Source organism: Dasypus novemcinctus, chromosome X, assembly GCF_030445035.2.
Source record: "Dasypus novemcinctus isolate mDasNov1 chromosome X, mDasNov1.1.hap2, whole genome shotgun sequence".
In the NCBI taxonomy this organism is placed as follows: Eukaryota; Metazoa; Chordata; class Mammalia; order Cingulata; family Dasypodidae; genus Dasypus; species Dasypus novemcinctus.
This window is the reverse complement of record NC_080704.1, coordinates 12,282,870-12,299,136: the sequence shown is the minus strand read 5'-3', so window position 1 is coordinate 12,299,136 and position 16,267 is coordinate 12,282,870. Positions and strand designations below refer to the sequence as shown.

The 16,267-nt window shown below is 42.8% G+C and overlaps 1 protein-coding gene across 8 annotated transcripts in view; it reads left to right on the top strand.

Moving 5' to 3' along the window:
* Positions 1 to 16,267, top strand: part of MID1 (midline 1) — a 350,591-nt gene that overhangs the window by 179,938 nt on the left and 154,386 nt on the right. The window contains exon 1 of one of the 8 annotated variants that reach the window (XM_004446448.4): positions 4,444 to 4,894. The exons of 6 other annotated variants lie outside the window; for them this stretch is intronic. The gene's annotated coding sequence lies outside the window, so the exon portion shown is untranslated. Of the gene's footprint in view, positions 1 to 4,443; positions 4,895 to 16,267 lie in introns of those variants that run through there. One more of the 8 variants, XM_004446445.3, reaches the window with a different exon arrangement.

The following is a 16,267-nucleotide window of genomic DNA, read 5'->3' as shown; positions in this document are numbered from 1 at the left end:
TTCCTCGGGGAGTGGACTTGGCCCAGTGGTTAGGGCGCAAGGAGTGCGCCCCGTAAGGAGAGCCGCCCAGCATGAAAGAAAGTGCAGCCTGCCCAGGAATGGCGCTGCACACATGGAGAGCTGATGCAGTAAGATGACGCAACAAAAAGAAAGATTCCTGTGCCGCTGACAACAACAGAAGCGGACAAAGAAGATGATGCAGCAAATAGACACAGAGAACAGACAACTGGGGGGTGGGGGGAGAGGGGGAGGGGAGAGGGTAAAAAACAGTTCATTCCTCAATTTTCATGTGCAGAAACATCAAACTTAATTTATTTAAAACCATGAGTGGTGACCAGTTAGCTCTGTCCTTCTCTATTTGCTTTACTTCTATATTCACAGATTTCTTCCCTTCTTTGCAGTCTGCCATCAAAACATTCATGTAATAAGTTATAGTTATGAAAACTTTCCTGTAGGTGATTTCATTTGATCTGGCATCTCTTGAGCTTAGAGATGCCAGTTGGTTTACCTGAGGTCCATCATTCGGTCAGTGGCCAAGTCAGCACTGAGACCGGACTCCAAATTACATTTGCGCCATGCTTGTGGTGTGCCACACTGCTTCTGCTAATCAACTGAAATAAATTAATTTAGTGAGTACCTATACCCAATGAGTAGAAACATTTTTTCTCTTTCTGGTGTGTGACTTCCTATAAGAATTATTATAGAGGGGATGTTTTTTTGTTTTTGTTTCTTTCTGAGCAGAGACACATTTTATGTCAACTGAGTTTAATTTTTCTCTTTACCTTCAGTAATCACCATAAACATAGTGCTCCTCCAATTTTCCTCTGTGCCCCATAAGTATAAAACAATGAGATTTCTGGAACCACTGAGGGGGAATAAATACTTTCATTTTATAGTCCCCAAAGACTATGTTCTTGGACCAGCTGAATAAGATAACTTTTTTTTTTTTATAACATTGACTTTGGATGATGTGTCCTGATACATATCACAATAAACTACATGATGTGTCTAATGTTTACTTACACAACATTTATTTCATATGCTTCAACCTAATAGAACATTGAAAGAGGGGGCACAAGTACTGCTAGTTGTCCCCCAAGAATGCCACACCAGTGTCTATACATTTCCAGTAGGGCCTGTCCCTGACCATCTATCTGGGAAGCAGTTAGATTTGTTGTGGCCTGTCTGTAGCAAAATCCACGTATTATTACGGAGGATTGCTGCTAGGCTTCTTTTTTAAGGAAGATGTGTCAAGACCACAACGTTCCTTCAGCTAATGTTTACAAACAATGTTCGTAATAGACTAGGGAGTAGAATATCACTTGGTGTGTTTATTTCCTATAAGCAGATCTCATCCTCCCTCAATGGACAACTCCCAAAGGGCCACTTATTTAATCAGAAACTTTATTACTTGTAAATGAAAAAAAGACTTCCATTCATTTCCTCTGTTCAGTTTCTCAGGTTTTCTGCATCATTTCTGGAGGCAGCCTATTTTAGGACAAAAAGCAGAATGATTCTAACCCAAAATGCCTAAGTTTGATTCCCAGCACAGAAACTTATAACAATTAAGACATGGGTAACTTACTTTGCCTCAACAATCGTATCTATTCATCCTTAACCTGATGATGATAATACCTGTGGAGACTAAATGGTGTACATTTGTGAATTATCCGGCACAATGTTTGGCTAACAGTAGGCACTCATAAATGGTGTTTGCTAATGGCACCACTATTAGCGTTCATGTCCTAATGCATAATGAGATAGAGATGACCACCATCAGTCACTGTATCTCTTATTTGTGGAAATGCCCTTTCCTATACCTACCAAAGTATTTGGGATATGCCTCTTGGAGATCTTGCAATAGATAGGTGACAAGATGTGTAAGTATATAAGATGCTATATGTTTGTAATGTGTACAATGCCGTCATAGAAAAGTATGATATTTAAAACTATACTTTCTCACAAGTACGTCAGTGAAGGTGAAGTTCTTTCTTAGAAGACTTGGTTCCTGTCTCTTTCACTCTGACCTGGATATAGCTCGAATGTGGGAATATTGGGATGAGAATGGCATTGGGTTTATTGTTTTCTTCAGTACAGATTAGGTATCAAATTATGATAAAAAAAGAAAAGGGTAATTTTAATAGTTGAATTTTCCAAAAGATTTTTTTTCCTTTCCTTAATGTGGCAGTGGTGACAGTCCAACTGGTTTCAGTGTCTGGGAGAAGATACACAGTGCGTTTTGTTTCCTTTCCAAAAATATTTGTTGAGCACCTGCTGCATGGTAGGTGCTGTGAAAGTGGCTGGCATTGCAAAGAGGACTAAAACATGATTCCAGTCCTTGAGAGTTTTAAGGTTCAGTAGGAGAGATAGACTCAAGATTGTATAATTATAGGAGAGTGTGGGCATAGAGCGGGAAAGGTGTACTGTGGCGTGCTCAAGCTGGTGCCTACTGCCTCCCTGTCAGGTGCATTTCTTCCCAACTCTGAGTTCAGGGCTGTTAGGTTGGTAGCTTGCAATTGCCAAGGGAGAGAATTTAAACCATGGAAACTGGCATAAAGCTACTACAAATCTGAGCTCTTTTTTTCTTTTTTTGAGAGCTAGTTGATAAACATTATTTGGGAGCACAACACTGGGTATACCTGAACTGCTTTAGGAGCACAGAGGAGGGAAGGGATTAATTTGTTTGGTGGCATTCTGGGAAACAAAGAAAGAGGCGGTGACATCTGAGCTTGTGAGATGGTGGGGAGAAGAAACATGGCTGAAACTTTGAAAGGGCACATTCTTTGAGAGAACTCCCAGCCCCTACTTAGCTCTGAGGCAGTGACCACAGGAGACCAACAGGGTTGGGAGAAGCTTTTCCTGGAGGTGATAAACGTGCCAATATTTAACTCCGGTCATATTTAAAGACCTGGGGATGAGCATATGCCCAGGGCAGGGATAGGTGTATGGTGTTCCTCAAAGTGAATCAGAATCTTTTGTTGTGTGAAAAAGTCAGATTCCCAGGTTTTGCCCCTCGGTCCCCAAACTTACTGAATTAGATTCTCTGGGGACAAAGGTGCAGGGATTTGCATTTTAGAAGATCTCCCCAGAAGAGTCCTTTCATACTCAAGTTTGAACCCCAATATTTCAAATCCTGTAAATCAGTTGTTCTTAACCTGGTGTGAATTTGCCCACAAGGAGAAATTTGGCACTGTCTGGAGACATTATTGGTTGTCACAAGTGGGACTGCTACTGGCATCTAGCTGGTAGCGCCGGGGGATGCTGATCAGTGTCCTGCAGTGCACAGGACAGCCCCCGCAATGAAAAACGATCTGGCCCCAAAGGTCACAAAGTGCCACCTTTGAGCACTAGTCATAGCGAAGGGCTCTGAAGTAAGTACCAGAGGTGGACGAAAGTCAGTTTGTGCCACTGATGGGGGCCCTTCAACTACTGGGGTGGGGGCCGAGCTGGGGTTAGGGACCTCCTAACCAGGCCCAGGTCCAGGGCCGCCATGTTTCATAGACCTGGGCAGGCCTCACCCATGCAGAAGACTCGCGAAGTTGCTGATTCATCATCTGTTAAGTTGGTTTTTTTTCCTTCTCTGATACCCATAATTTAAAAATATTAATTGAATTATTCTCACAAAATGGTCATTTCTCTGGGAAACAAATATATGCCACTGGCTCTGTGCAAAGTAGTCTTTGCATTTCTCATAGATTCTTGAAATCCAAAAGGTAGATTTACATTGAACTCTTATTGGCTAGGAGTGGAAAAGACATATTGTTTACATAGACTGAGAAAGCAAACTTTTGAAATTCTTTTTAAGTCTCGGTTTCGGTTTATGAGATGACGTGGGCGCTCCTCCAATCCTGCTAACGTGACGTCCAGCTCTTGCCTTCTTCCCTGTTAGCAAATTCAGCCAAGCGACCTTGCAGGTGAAGTGAACAGGTGAAAGGTAAATATGCCTTAAAATTTTTTTTCTGAAATATTTCCTAACAAAACTTCAATGTTTATTGTGCTCCACACCCTCAAAGATTAAAATTCGTATTCATTTGCTGCATTTCAGCAGATTGTGTGTGCATTCCTATCAAGATTTTCCCCCCTCTTCCCCAGAATAGTTATGCAGTTAATCCTTATGGAAATGAGGCTGGCAATGCTCTCCTTACTTGATTGTTTGTTTCAGTTAAGGTGTCATCCATAACAATTCAATTTCCTCCCTAGTGTCTTTGCCGAAGTAGCTAATTCACTGCCAACTGCCCTTTTAAAAATCCAGTTGGGTTCCCAGTGTTGAACTTCTCAGGCTGCAATAATTCCGCACCCTCCAAATGTTTTAGTGCTTTGGGGGAGCTCAGAAAATGCAAGGATTTAAGGTCTGAAGCTAGTTAAGTGCTGGGCAGAGCCAGCGCTGTTCGATAAGAATAGAACTCATCCCTTACAGCCCAAACCGACTGCCCTCTTCGGAGCGAGAGACGCTGTTTCCAGCTGCTTCCAGTCATTTAAATCCCGAAAGCTCTCCTAATCCTCCTGGAAGTAGCCTTTCTGGTTTCCAGGGTCCTCCCCTTCCTCCTGATTGGCCAGGCTCCTCGGGAGCCCACGCCAGCCACCTACGACATCCCTGAGACCTGATTTGAAATAAGAGCCAGGCGCTCCTCCTTTCCCTGCGCCCGACTTTTCATAGGCTGGGAGAGAAAAGGTTGAGAAACTTGACATTGTCTTGGGCAGATTGCGTGTAGCAACAGATCAAAGAAAAAGAGGAAGAAAACGTGCTCGCCGCTGCTCGGGGATTGCGCTTAGGGTTGCTTTTGTCTTTGCGGGCTCTGTTGGTTGGGGTGTTTCACTCTTTGAGACTGAGGCGTGGGCCTAAATGCAGCTCGCTCCCTCCCGGATGGATCATGGAATTCTAAACATGAAGCAGGTAAGCTCCGGGGCGGAGGGTGGGGGGTCCTGCTCTAGGTGGTGAGGAGGGAGGGCGTAGCTCGGACCCGGGATCTGTTGCTCCAGGCTGAGTTAGCAGATGCCTGCCCAAGTTGATCCGGTGGGCACGTAGACAGAGCTGCGTTTTCCTAAGGAAACCAAAGAAGCAGGTTTCCCGGGGTGCCCCCCTGCCCCATTTTGACTTCTTGTGCTGGTTGGTAAGGTCAGGCAGTGGTTGTAAAGGGCGTAAAAGCCCTTGGTCCACTCTGTAAATCAGTTCCAGTTTGTGGTCACTGGAATGTATTGTGCAGGCTCTATCTCCAGCCCTGTATCTGATGCCTGGGTTAGACGACAGACAACTGGATATCCTGAAAAAGCAGTCCATGGGCCGCTGATCTCCTGTTGGCTTCCCGGGCTGAGCACTCCCTGTGTTTATGGCGGAGAAGGTGGAACCAGCCCGAAATGAGCCCAGAGAGGCCTTTCCCCCCAAATGCAGATTTGCTTTTCTCTTCCAGCAGTTTTGAAATGATGTTGCTTCTGGCCGTGAGTGGACAGTCCTGAAAGGATTGACTGGAGCAAGGGCTGGGGATTCCTCAATGAGTCGGGAGAAAGAATTCTAAGTAAGCAGCCTCTTCCAGGGCCCTGAGGCATGCTGATAACATTCCTTATCAGCCCATGCAGAGGTTCAAAGCTTTGCTGGTAGGAAAAGAAAAGAAGAAAAGAGGGCATACAAATGCAAGAGGAGGGCGTAATTCAGTCAAAGTTATGAAAGAGTCTTCTGTCAATATTTAAACATCAACATCCACACACCTAGCAGAGGAAAACAAGTCTGGAAATACATACCCACAAGGCTGGCCAGGGCAGAAAATTCCTAGAGGAATAATGTTGTTTAGCCAGTTCTGCGTAAAAGTGGGTGGGAAAAATTAGCATTTCTATTGCCACCGAAAAAAAAGTCTTTGCTTTTTCTTTCTAAGTGGGGTTGGCACCCACACACCCTGCACACTTTGGCAGAAGTTATTTGCATAGGAAGCGAACTTTCCTTTCAGGTCATGGGGGCTACGGGTCTGGAACTTTCAGTCCCATTCCCTGCAGCACCGGGAGGTGAGGCAGAGCCCCCACCGAGTGGTCAAGCACAACGAACGCGTGGCCTGCTTGTCCCACCGCTTGCTCCCTAAGGAAGAATGCTCGGCCAGTTTTGGTGAGCGCAGAGAAACACTTTGGACTAGCAAGTGGCCTGTGGTTTGAATGGATCGCCCATGCCTTACCCGAGACTGTTGGGCGGAGGCTCATTTTCTTTCAGTTCTGAAACTCATTCTTTTTATGTCAAGCAAACAGATGGGATGGGGGAGAAGAAGTGAGGAGCCCAAAGGAAAAGGATTTAAAAGGAACGCAAAACATTTTGGAAAAGGGTCCTTGGCTGGAACAAAGAAGTCATTTGATCCTGTGTGTAGCCACCTGTCCTTTCTTGGGTGTCTGTGCTCAGTTTTCTGAATCCCTGTTCCCACACAGTTCCTCTGGAATGGTGGCACGCCCCATGCCTGATGCCAAAGGCATGCTGTCCCGAGCTTGGCATGGTTCCCCCCCATGCCTAGCTTGCTGTGGCATTAATGTGAAGTTGGAAAGCTAGCTGGTACTGAAATTTGAAGGGGTGCCAGCACACATGTAGTAACTCCCTAGTTATCTAATGAGTAGCACCTTTTTATTCCACAGCTCCATATGTCTAAGAAGTTTTTGACCCATTCGCTATTTGAAAAGGAGAGTGGAATGGGCAGAGGAGAAGGGAGTCAAGGGGGTAGGCAGGTTCATCGCAGAGCCAAAGAATCCGGACAGTCCAGCATTTCCGGAACCCAACACCTTGTCCCACAACAGCTAGAACAAGAATTTCCGGGGGGAAATGAGATGATGGCGTTAGTGGCGTGGGTTAATCCTAACCTTGAGTTTCTGGCTACTGCGTCCAGGCAGGGTGACTCACAACCGCCAGCCAATTTGTTGTCTTGGGCCACAGCCCGCGCTGGATTTGCCGGGTTAACTATCGAACAGACCTGGGTCATCAGCTCAGCGATAAAATTCAACCTCACCTTCATAGGGGCTCCGTCCCTGGGGCTGCACAAATGCCCGACAGTGGTGCGGCTGCTCGGAAGAGTCCCCGCCACCGACCAGCCACAGCGGCTGGCCAGAAATTGCCAGCAGTCGGGAAGCTGCCTGACTTGGTGATGAGGTTCAGAGGGGTTTGCGGGGAGGGGCGGGGGGGGGAGGGTGGCTCTGGCAGGTTGTCAGAAAAGGAACAAGCTAGCAGGATGATATTCTTTGAGCGTAAACCCGATTTTAAAGTGTGGGCCAACCCTCCCTCTGCTCCAATCATAAATGGGAAACTTTCCTGCAACTTCCTTGAGAAGGAATCTGCTGTATTCCCAGGCAAAAGGGGAGGCATGGCCACCTGTTCTAGAAGCCAGGCCAAAAACAACAGGTTTGCCTGTGGCATTCCTGCAACTGCAGAGATCCTCCCCAAACAGCGAGACACCCATTGTCCCTGTCCATGAGAAGAACAAATCACTCGTTCTTGAGCTGGGAGAAAAAAGAAATCAAATCTCCAGACAAAATTGCCTGGCAGACGTATTTCTTGTTTTTAACACCCTGATAACTTGGGACAAAAACTCAGAGAAGCGGGTACACGCCCTATCTCTACTGTGAAGGGGGAAAATAAGGTTTGAAAGTAATGTTTGAAAGTAACTGCTAAATTCTTTGGCGCCTGCGATGCTGCTTTTTCAAGGAAGCTGCGGCTCAGTCGGTGCAATGAGCCTGTTTTGCATTCTTTAGGCTGGAATTAAAGTGCCCAAGGACATCTGGTTTAATAATGAAAATCTTTGTATTAATCTTTCCTCTGAGGATTAGAAAGTCCTTTACAAACATGATCTATTTATTCTCTGCCACATCCCCAGGAGAGAAGGAGGTGGCAATTTGATCCTCGTTGAACAAATGGTGAGGCGAGGCAGAGAAAGGCTAAGTACAAAGATACAGAGTGAGTTAGGGGCAAGCTTGGGGGACGACAAGGGAATATTGTACCCACCCAGAAAGGCTACCTGGGCAGGTTTGGGATCACAAATGTTATTCGAGGGATTAAAACAGAACCGCTCCAACAACATCATTTTTCTTATCACTCTGCAACCAGCACGTCCCTGGTAGGTTTTACGGTGCTTTCATTTGAAAGTCAAGCCTTTGAAGAGCTTAAAAGGCATTTCTGTTCTCGTTTGTCACAACATTGAGATCAGGCAGTTTTTATGACATCGAATAGGAAGATACTGTAACTAACCGGAATTTTAAATATGTAACTGACAACGTCCCCTTTTCAACAGATGTTTTACGTTTTTGCGAGTGGTTTGTAGATCTCAAAATCCTTAACATAACATTAAATATTTCAATTTCTTCCCTGCCTAGCTCTGATTTTCTGGAACTATTAATAGTCCTAAGACTTCTGGCAACTTAAAGGTCCTTATTAGTCATTTTGAAAAAAAATTTTTTGAGTTGGCATTTCCTTGCCATTTGTTTTGAGGTATAGTTGTAGTTTGCTTGGCTATGGACTGCATGGACTGTGAGCAAATCCGTTAATTGGTAGTTGCATGTTATCCACAGACATTCCAGCAAGTTTTAAGGGTATGGGTGTATGTGGATCTTCTCCTGGCTTTGATCCCTTGTGTGGTAAATAGACATGCAAGGTAGCTATGGCAACCTGGGCCATTGGTGGTAGTGGTGGGGGGATTTGGTCACTAGACAAAGAATAGTTTGTTTCATGAGAAAAAGGTGGGGCCAATTGGGACATTTTTAGTGCACATGATTTGAGGATCTCAGTTCATCCAAATCATTTGGGCTTTTCTAGCTGGGCAAAAAGAATTGATGGCTAAAAGCAACCAGAGTATTTTGCATATGTAATTTAGACTCTTAAATCAAGTAGTTGCTGCTTTCAAAAAGCAACTTATAAAGCGAAAAGAAAGTCCAGTATATTATCGTCCATATCTGCTTTGTACTTAGTGTGAATGTTTTTATTTTCAAGACTTAGTAGGACTTTAAAAGAAAGCCCTGGATTAGATTGGAAACTGTGCATTCCAGTTATCCACCTGCAGAGGTCAGGCTTGAGGTTTCTATGGTGGAAGGCTGGGCAGTGGACTCCTGAGAGCTGAAGTTAGAGCTATGAGAGAAAGGCACTTCCTATTTGCCATAATTAGCTAGCGATTCTTTAATCTTGTGATAAAAGCTACTGTGAAAACAAATTCATTCAAGAAAGAGAATATCAAGTATGCTGTGATCAAAGAGGGCCAAAAAGCCTAAGTAAAACAGGAATCCAATCTCCTTTTAGAGTTGGGACTGTTTATCCAGATAATTCTTTCTGGTGCATTATCACTGCCTTTGATTCCCATGAAACTCACCTCAGGGGTTGTGTTATAGATGATTGTTTGCCTCATTTCATGAACAGGCATGTTCTAGAAATTTCTTTAAACAAAAGGACAAAATATTAGGAACCAATCAGGAGCTGCAAGATTTTTTTTCCTCCAGAAGAAAATATTCCATTGTTACAAGATCAGGATGGTGAAGATTGGGGCTCTGAAAAAAATGCTCAGAGGGGACTTTCCTGAAAGATACCTAAGATGAATCTGTTTGGTGCTATAAAAGCTAAGTTCTGAGTAAAAGGGTCAAGAAAGTGGAAGAGGTGCTGATCATGTGTAGCATAAGTGAATGTTATTCAGTAGGCAAAATGCCTGCTCATTTATAGTTGTGTTTATGTGGTTAAGAATCCACTTGAAAAGTTGATGGTATCCACAATGTTTTTGATTTTAGGAGATTAAAGGAATGGTTTGTAATTTTGAAAATTAAGTTACTGTTTGCCCACGTTTTCTCAGTAAAGAAAAATAACTCATGTAGGCAGTCTCCAGTCTAGGAATGCTGTATGTTCTAAAAATTTGCTGTTTGAGACCCAGAACATTTTCCCAGAATAACCCAGAATAACCACTCTGATTAATACAGGATTTCCATTCTGAGTTTAGGGGCCATGCTGCCATGTTGTTCATGATGGAACCACAGAAGGAGAAAAAGTGGCCCTACTTTTGGTGACAGGCTGGTCTTGGCCAAATTTGAAACGGGAAACGCTCCCACTGGTTGCTGCCTTTCTCCCTCCAACTCTCTAATACCTTCTGGGTCCTACTGGGACATCTTCCCCAGGCCTGCCCTAAATATATAGTAAGATGAATGTCCGTAACTGGCTGTTGTCCTACCCTCTCCTCCCTCACTTCCAAACCACACTCATCTCCTCTAGACAACGGTCTCAACCAAGTGCTGGGAGAGAAGCAATATGAACGAGTTGAAGTTCTTCGCACTTTAATTCTCAAGATGAATCTTTAATTGGAGAAATTTCAGACAGTGGAGCCTGGAGCTACAGAAAAACAAGAACATGATTGTCTTTTCAGGGGCAATATTTAGGAGCAGGATCATACCTTTGGCAGCTGGGACTTGCTTGTGTGTCTGCCTGTGGGTCAGATCTCTTCACTCATTTTCACAGCTTCCTTGCCTGACCTTCTGGACCCACTGGGGTCCTTGCGAGTGATGCCAGGGAACCACAGTGTGGGGGAATGGGGTGGAGGGGCAACTGGTAGGTAAGGGAGGCATATGTAGATTTAGGTCATTTACAAATGGGCTCTTTGTAGGCTGAATGCTGTCCATTTGGATAAGAATAAATGGAAAGGAAATAGCTGGAGCTTCCTCCTATCCACACAATATTTGAGACAGTGTACATATTTCCAAATAACTGCCTTGCCTGTCTTTGGACTGAGTTATTCAAGAGCAAGAGTCCCATCTTCATTATGTTTGAATTCTCAGGCCCAAGCAAGGTGCCTGGCATGTGACAGAAATCATGAACTGTTTTTTGGGTGCATGCTAGGTGAATATGAAGAGGAAAGAAGAATGGGAAATGCTCTGAAGACCAGACAGAATACAAAGAAGAGAGGGAATTAGAATGGCAAGGGGGAAGAAGATGTGGCTCAAGCGATTGAGCTCCCACCTACCACGTGGGAGGTCCCAGGTTTGATTCCCAGTGCCTCCTGGAAAAGATGAAGCAAGACAGTGAGTTGGTGTGACAGGCAGGCACAGCAAGCTGATGCAACAAGATGACACAACAAGGAGACACAAAGAGGAAAGACAATGAGAAACATGACAAAGCAGAGACCTGAGGTGGCTCAGGTGATTGAGTGCCTCTCTCCCACATGGGAGGTCCTGGGTTCGGTTCTTAGTGCCTCCTAAAGAAAAGACAAGCACACAGTGAATGGACACAGAGAGCAAACAGTGAGCACAAACAATGAGGAGTGGGGAATAAATAAATAAAATAAATCTTAGAAAAAAAATGCCCAGGACTAAAAAAATTGATATTAGAGAAAAACTAACATATGCTGCAATTGTTTAACCTCATAGTCCACTCAGTTTTGTTATGGGTGAGTACATGCCCTAGAACATAGATTAGGACATGGCGGGCGGTTTGTTATGTGTTCTGCTTGATGGGGCTAAAGAAATGATTAGGAAGTGGAACCTGCCCTCTAAGGACTCAACGCCTAATAGAAAGGATAGAATCTACTGCCTGCCCTCATTGAGTCCCACCTGATTCTCTTAGGCCTTTGGCCCATGTACAGGTGGTTTATTTTGCTGGGTGGGTGAGTCGCATGCCCAAGGTCACTCAGCAAATAAGAGATTACTCCGTGCATATGGCAGCCACATTTTCAACAGTGAAATTCAAGACACATGGCTGTCCAAAGCCTTTTTATGGTTTGTGGGTGTGACAGACCCTCTGAGAGTTTAAATGAAATAGAAATTTCTGGGACTTTTAATGGTTTATGGAAACAAGGAGACAAATACATTTGCAAAGGGTCCGTGCAGTAGGCTTCTCCCAACAATTAGGAGGAAAGGAGTTGTGTGTGGATGAGTTCAATCCATTGAATATCCTACTAAGTTAGCAATAGCTGGAAGAATGGCCAGATAAAGCAATATATAAGTGGTAGGCATCATCAAATATTAGAAATTTACTTATTAACACAGAATTCAAGTCTCCTATAGGAGATGTATATGGAATTCAGACAAAAAGTACTGGTTAAAAGTTAAGCATTTATGACTTGAAATGCTTTCCCCTCCATCGGGGAGCAAAGAATGAGCAAAGTTACATCTAGAACTTAAGTCTACCAGACTCTCCATCCAGTTCTCTATTTACTATACCACAAGCCTTCTAGTAAGATACAATTTGGATTAGGGGGTGGGGTGGGGTGTCACTTGCTATAATTTAATGAATTAATAAATTCCAAGACACTTTGAATGGGTTGATATTTACCAAGAGCCAAGAGTCAGGAAAAATCATGTCACCTTTAGGAGAAAATATGATCCTAAATATCCAAATAATCACATAGTTTATATTTGAGCTCTTTACTACTTTTATGTATATAATCTTTGTTCAGATTTTAGAGAAGTGTGGACACAGATAAAAACCAGAAGGATTATGTTATGCAGAAGAAAGTTTGGAGATTTAGTTGAATCATGTTTCTGCAAATTAACCAACTGTGCTTTGTAGAAATAGTGCAAGAAAGTGAAACAAGTAGAAGGGAGAATAAAATGTGGGTTTTTAAAGTTAACGTATGATGGGGAAAGCAGAAGAGAACAATTGGATATTCGGTGAATGGTTCAGTCAAGGTCCTTTTCAGTGGTCAGTGTTTAAAGCAAATTGCTAAGGAGATATCAATGCTGCTGCCCTTTTTAGATGGCTTTGAGTGAAAGAGGGGGGATGTCATAATAATTGAGAGGAGTATGCCTTTCTGAGTAGATGAAAACATGATAGTAGACTAGTAAATAATGAATATTTATTGCTTTATGCTTCTCAGCCTGGAGGAGCCACCTCCTGAATATTTTCCCCCTTTCTAACATATCGCCTGTCAGAATTGAATAGTTCACATATAAAATACATTGTTTTGGTTTAACTAACAAAGAGTGATAAGACATGAATTGTTCTTGACAGCCCCGAACTTTGATAACAGAAGACAGTAATGCCTGCAGACACAGCCTACATGGTAAAATTCTGGGAGCAAAGATGCTTATTATGTTAGGCCGGTGTGCTTTGACCTAGATTTGCTCTTCTGCTTGAAAATTATGTCAGTATGAGTTACATCATCCCCACGGGTCAGCAATTTCACATTCTTGTTTATTTCTGTGGCATATTATTAGTTTTGTATATGTAGTTCTGACCTCCAGGAAGCCAAACTAATCTCATTGACTTGTATTTCCCTTTTGAAATGAGTCTTCTGCATGATCAAGAAAGAGGATTTTATGTATCTAAGATGCTGTCTTCAAAGGCTTTCATTTCTCCTTGGTCTGGAGCCCCTGCCCTCCTTGAAGTTGGGGCTCCAAGAGACCATTCAGTTTTCTGCTGATTGTTATTAGTCTTAGTACCATTGTCTTCTGGGGATGGAATCAATTTCTGTGCCTAGGCCTGCCATAGAGTTAAGTACTAAAAACATACAGCAGTGAGCACGTCCCTCCTGGACACAGTGGTTGGTAAGATATTAACCAGCCCATCACGTGTAAGTTGCCCCGATCCATATTTCTGCTTTCTTTATTTGCCCAGCAGAAATGGGTTTTAGTGTATTTTTCCTTTGTAACATTTTTATTGAATAATTTTCCAAATGAATTGTTTCCTCAGTTGATTTCAACCCCCCTCCCCCGCCATTTAATACTTTATATCTCTAGGGGAAAGAACCATTTCATTCTTTTTATACATGTACGAATTCTAATCTTCAAAGAGTGTTGAGTTGTTCCAATGATCAGCTTACATAAAATTTACAAGTATAATTTGCTACCAAAAGGCCTTGCATGGTTCTCGATGCTCATACTTGGGCATTCCTTAACAATTGCAGTCAGGCAAAAGTCCCCAAGAATATATGTATATTTGTTCATGGTTCCTCTTCAAAGACCTACCATTTGCTCTTGTTTTCTGATTAAAGCTTTGAAGGCTAAAAATCCCTTTGTTGTCAGCTCCTCTGCAAGTCCTCTCTCTGAATGCAGAAAACATCGAAGGAGTGAAGACTTAGACATATTCCCTTAAAAGCCAACCAAACCAACTGAATTTTAACCAGGTAAATTGCTGATTAGCTTTGGGCCATTTAAAGAAAGAGCATGAAAGTAATTGGAATAGACACAATTCCTAACTGCGTGATCCCAGTGGGCTTCAAACATCGTTTGAAACAGTCAACTCAGAGTATTGTATTTCATGTCTGATCCTTATGCTAATCTGAATACTACCATCCTAAAGACAAACTTCTTAGAAGAGTTCTTGAATCCCTAATTGGTATATAAACACTGTCACTACTAAGCTGCCAAAAATTGTGCAACATGCTATGTGTGTCTCCTATAGCGATATCCATTTCAAGTTATTGGTGCTAGAGTACTAATCAGCAATTTTTCTGCTTATAGGCAGATACAAATATAGTTCTCTCATCTTACACAAATAGTGGCCTTCTGTATATACTACACTGCACCCTGATTTTTTTTTTCACTTTACAGATTTTCTTGGAGATCTTTTCATAACAGTGCGTGCAGGGCTTCCTTATTGTGTTTATGTTTTTTTTCTTTAAAACAACTGCTTAGCATTCCATTGTGGGAATGTACCATCATTTTATTTAATCTGTCCTGAACAGATCACTTGTATTGTATCCAATCTTTTGCTATTGAAACAGTGCTGCACTAAAAACCTCATATATGTATATCAGTTTATATAGAGACAAATATATCTGTATTATAATTCCCCAGAAGTGGGATTGCTGGGTGAAAGGGTGTATGCATTTTCTAATTTCAATAAATACAGTAAAATTGCCTAACCAGCACATGAGAGGGCCTGTGTCACCAAAGCCTCACCATAGAGTACACGGGCCCACTCAGGGATTGTTATGTATCTATTGTATGAAAGGAGGCATCTCTATATCTTTGTTTTGCATTCTCCTTTTCAGTGATGCTGAGCATGCTTACATATGTTTAAGGACCATTTGCGTTTCTTGTGCAATGTCTATTCTCACTCTTTGCTTGGGATTGCTTTTGATATTCATTTTTTCACTTATTTATCTTAATAATCATTCACTGGAGCATCATATCTTGTTGACTGTTCCCAAATATGCTGAAAATCCAGTGAAAGCAAGTTTCTGTAGTAATGTAGCTAATTCTAAAGAGTTTATGTGAATGGAAGTGGTGACTAGTTTGGGGGCAAACATTCATTCACCTGAGAGTCTAGTTTTCTAGGCATGTGTATCACCATTTCTTCTACTTGTCAGCCAACAAATGTCAAGGGACTCGTTTATGAAGCAAAAATGTTCTCCAAAGTGTCAAAAGAGGGCTGCTTATGGTTTAATTTCGGGAGGATGATCCTGTTGTTAGTACTCAATTGTTTGGGAGTTGAGACAATTTCCCAAGGAAGTGAGAGGCTCCACTTGAAATCCCCAAGACCCTGGAGAAGTCTTTAAGGAAATAGTCTCTACTTTTCCTTTCAGATACCAAATATCAGGGTATATCATTTATATTATATGATTTTAATATTTCTGCACATTGCAGTGGCTTTGTGTCAGACTTCTTGAAGCCGAGAGCTTCCTCTGTAGAGTGGGAATAATAATGGTACCTATGCTATAGGTCGTTACAAAGATTCAGTGAGTTAGTATCGGTCCACCACGTAGAATGGCATCTGGTACAGAGTAAGCACTAAACACACGTGTGTTAATAAGTTATAGAGTGGTGGCTGCCAGGAATTGTGAAGGGTCTGAGACTACCCTACTTGCACACTAACAAGTTAACCTACCACTGTTTCTTGAATGCTGATAAAAGACATGAGACTCTTGGGACAGAGACAATGGACTTTATTACTCATAGCACAAGAAGAAGCATGAGCATCGTGTTTGCAGTTGTTCTCCTTGCCCCTCATTCCCAGGGGGGTGCTGCGCAAGTGGTATGTTTGCCTGACAGTTGAGAAACTCTGAGCGTAAGGAACTTGAATCTTTTATAATGGACAGTAAACCTGTCTGCCCATTGCTCTGCACGGAGACACTGTCTCTGAAATCCAAAGCTGTTCACTCAACAAAAGTCCTTGGGAAGAGAGCTCTGGAACAAAGTCAGCCAGTGCCTGTGCTCATAAGATGTACAGACATGCAAAAGACCCATGGAGAATTGCCCCTGAGAGGAGTTCAGTGAAGTATTTTTTACCGTTTGTTCCTCAGAGCCCTAAGTGTTCCACAGAGCTGCTTGGGACAGGAGGTGGTTATTGCACAGACACAGGAAGGGACAAAAGATGAGGAGGCAACAGTCACCCTCTAATTCCCCA